This window comes from Miniopterus schreibersii, assembly GCF_964146895.1.
Source record: "Miniopterus schreibersii genome assembly, chromosome: 4".
NCBI classification, from domain to species: domain Eukaryota; kingdom Metazoa; phylum Chordata; class Mammalia; order Chiroptera; family Miniopteridae; genus Miniopterus; species Miniopterus schreibersii.
The window spans coordinates 49,035,377-49,039,152 of NC_138105.1; the positions used below are offsets into that span (position 1 = coordinate 49,035,377).

Genomic DNA, 3,776 nt, shown 5'->3' on the forward strand with positions numbered 1-3,776 from the left:
TAAGCTGAAAATGTCAAACGGAGATTGCTCACAGCTGAGAACAAGGTAGGCTACATGCTTTAGCTACTAAATTCAAAGTCGCACTTTTACTGTTTTTCCCCCCCTTCTCCCTTAGTTGTTGCCAAATGCAGGGATGGTACCTAATTCTTTTCTTGTGTTTTCTTGTTTTTTTTTAAAAATATGTTTTATTGATTTTAAAGAGAGAGGAAGGGAGAAGGAGAGGGGGAGAGAGAAAGAGAGAGAAACATCCACAGGCTGCCTCCTGCACGCCCCCTACTGGGGATCGAGCCCACGACCCAGGCATGTGCCCTGACCGGGAATTGAACTGGCGGCCTCTCCGTGCGCAGGACGATGCCCAATCAACTGAGCCGCACCGGCTGGGCTTTTCTTGAGTTTTCTGAATGACAACCCCACCCAGAGATCATGGGGTAAAGTATGATCTGGGTCTGGGAATAGGGTGGGTTTCTATAACTGTGACCAACAAATAATGCTGCCCATTAGAGGACTCAGCTGGGCACCTGAGACCCTCCAATGTGCCAGATGGAAGGGCCAGTGCCAGATTCCTCCCAGAGAACAGAGTCTGAGTTTCTCAGCCTTGGAAGGTTCCTGAAGCCTTAGAGCAGCTGCATGTCCAAAGAGTGGCCAGATTCATCCCTTTTCCATAGCATAGATGTGATGCCCATTCCCACTCTGCCACATATGAGCTCTGTGAAAAAAGGGGTCACCAGTGGGAAGGTGAAGTGAGATGTGGGAGAGATAGTTATTAAACTATGATAGGGGGAGCCCTCCCACCCTCTCTCCACCATAATGGTGCACACGAATGTCCTGGCTGGTGCTCTGAAGAACATCAACAATGCCGAAAAGAGAGACAAATGCCAGGTTCTTATTAGGCCTTGCTCCAGTCATCGTCTGGTTTCTAACTGTGATGATGAAGCCTGGTTATATTGGGGAATGTGAAATTATTGATGACCACAGAGCTAGGAAAATTGTTGTGCACCTCACAGGCAGGTTGAACAACGGTGGAGTCATCAGCCCCAGATTTGATGTGCAACCCAAAGATCTAGAAAAATGGCAGAACAACCTGCTTCCATCCTATCAGTTTGGTTTCATTGTGCTGACAGCCTCAGCAGGCATCATGGACCATGAAGAAGCAAGATGAAAACACACAGGAGAGAAGATCCTGGGATTCTTTTTCTAGGGATGTAATAAATATGTGCAAATAAAGTGCCTTAATGAACTCTGGTGCTTCACTCGGTCGTGTTGAACATGACAGCAGAGTAGCAAGAGGTCCTGTGACAGTGTGCAGCCTTTGTGTTAATTGGAGAATGCTGTTTCCCTGAAGTGAACAAGAAAGCCTTGACTTGTGATAACTCAACATCAGGCTCATGGCTCAGCAGAGGAAGGTGTCTGGCCCTGGATCGTTAAATCTGGGTTGGGATCCAGGTGGTGAAGCTGTCCCTTTCTGGAGTCTTATGTCAACCCTGGAAGGAGTGGTGCCTCTTCTGTTTATAGCTGGAAGGAGTGGTGCCTCTTCCTGCCTGCCCTAAAGATATATGGTTAGTTAACTATGTAAGTAAATACTTAATAAGGAAGCAGGCAGGAAGACAGCTAGAACCCACAGCTCACTAAGACTTATGTCAAAGTAAATTTGGATGGTATGTCAGTAACATTTTATTTTATTTCTTTAAAATTAAATTTTTTTAAATTGATTTCAGAGAGAGAAAGGGAGAGGGAGGGAGAAACATCAATGATGAGAGAGTCATTACTCAGCTGCCTCCTGCACGCCCCGCAATGGGGATCGAGCCTGCACCCCGGGCATGTGCCCTGATGGGGAATCAAACCAGCAACCTCCTGGTTCGACGCTTAACCACTGAGCCATGTGAACCAGGCTATCAGTAACATTTTAACAATGTGTTCATAAAATGGCATTTTATTTATTTTTCAAAATTTATCTTTATTGTTGAAAGTATTACAGATGTTCCCCTTCCCCCCCCCCCATTGACCCACAAAATGGCATTTTAAAAACTAGTTTTACTGTAAAAAATTTTTGATAGGGATAGCTGAGCTTGATTGTCTTTAGGAGATAAAGTTTTAAATCATAAGTAAGGGAAAACTGTTGGATAGGATTGAACATACAGCAACAAGCAGAGTAGGTTTTTCAGTCTGGGGATGGGTGAGGGGTGCAGTAATACACTGAATTTTAAAACCACAGCAGGCTTCAGGCAGCACATATTCGATGTTTTACTTTTCAGCTCATACGTGCTATGTGTATTCTCTGAGCAATTTCTCCTGTTATGTTTTTGCATTTACCCTAATCTCTCCACTCTTTATTGTCCCGATACCCTGTGAGTAGCTGCATGCAGGTTACGATTAGGAGATACCAGTATAGGCTGAGTACAGCTTTCATTTCAGCTTCGAACTGCTTAATTCTATGCATCACATCAGGGAGTAAAAAATATTGTCTGAATACCTAACGTGAGTTGAGTGGTGTTCTACACTAACTCTTGCATGTCTTCGTTCAAGAGTAATATTTATTGAGAGCCTGCTTTGTACCAGGTACTCTTCCAGGTGCTGTGAACACATCTTTGAACAAAACAAAGCTCCCATTCTTACAAAGTTTACACTCCAAAGGAGGAATGCAGATCAGAAAAAAAATCAATAGCTATATTCTGTGTTTATAATGGAGAAAAAAAAAAGGCAGGGTAGGAGACGTGATCACGCAAGTGAGGTGACAACTGAGCAAAGACCTGAAACAAACTGTGGATGGAGCCATGCCGACTCCACCTGAATGACCCAGGAAGAGACAACAGACAACAGCCTACAGCGGCCTGGAGGCAGGAGTGCGCCTGCCTGTGTGGGGAAGAGCTAGGAGAGCTAGAGGTGGAGAAGCTGGTGAGTGGAAGGAGATGACATCAGGGAGGCCTTCAGGACCCAATCATGACCAATCATAGAAGGGCCTCGTAAGGATTTTGGATTCTACTTTACTGAAATGGAAAGACATCGAAAGGTTTGAATATAGAACTGACATTTTATAAAGATCCTTGCTACTGTGTGTGGAAATTCTTGACTGAGCTAACTGCTATGACTGAAACTTTATCATCTTGTTTTCACATACAGTGACAATGTGGAAAATCATTGCGCAGACTTTGTTCCCACAGTTATAAGGCAAATTGTGCTCGACAATTATTATTCCCTGGTATGATACGCCAGGTGTGGTGACCTGCCTCTTAAAGAGGCAGTGCCTGAAGGATTTATTTTCCTTCAAGGGTGTCTTTAGCTTAAGTCTGTAGAATAGTCTATCCTGCTTTCAAAAGCTGTGACACTGAAATCTAGAACTGTTTTGTTTTGCCCTTTTCATTCTTTGCATCTCAAACGGCAGATCAGACCACAGTCTATTGGTTAGCATTACGAAGTGGTAGTATCTGAGTTCAGTACTTTCTAATTGTATGTATTAGAACAAGGGTATTTTTCAAGTCTTAAGTTTTGGATAATGTCAAAAGTGATTACTAAATGAGCAATCTAGCTTGTTTCCACAGAATTACAAATTAAAGCACCCCAGAGATGAGTCAAGTCAGGTAGTTTAGAGAAAAAGAAATAAAACATTAAAAATTTTTTAATGAAAGTATAAGGACTCATTTATGCCCAAGAGAGAGCAGGGTCAAAGGCAAAGTGAAATGTGAGAAACAGGAAAAGGGGCTTCCGGGAGACAGCGAGGCATTACCACGCTGAAACCACTTTTCGAAATGTCTCCGTGATCCTCATTAAATGCTCTTTAT

General features: G+C 43.4%; 1 pseudogene across 1 annotated transcript; it reads left to right on the top strand.

Moving 5' to 3' along the window:
- Positions 1 to 807: 807 nt before the first annotated feature.
- On the top strand, positions 808 to 1,198 carry LOC308556497 (small ribosomal subunit protein uS8 pseudogene; annotated as a pseudogene). Its single transcript has one exon. The product of its transcript is annotated as a small ribosomal subunit protein uS8 pseudogene (transcript).
- Positions 1,199 to 3,776: the final 2,578 nt, after the last annotated feature.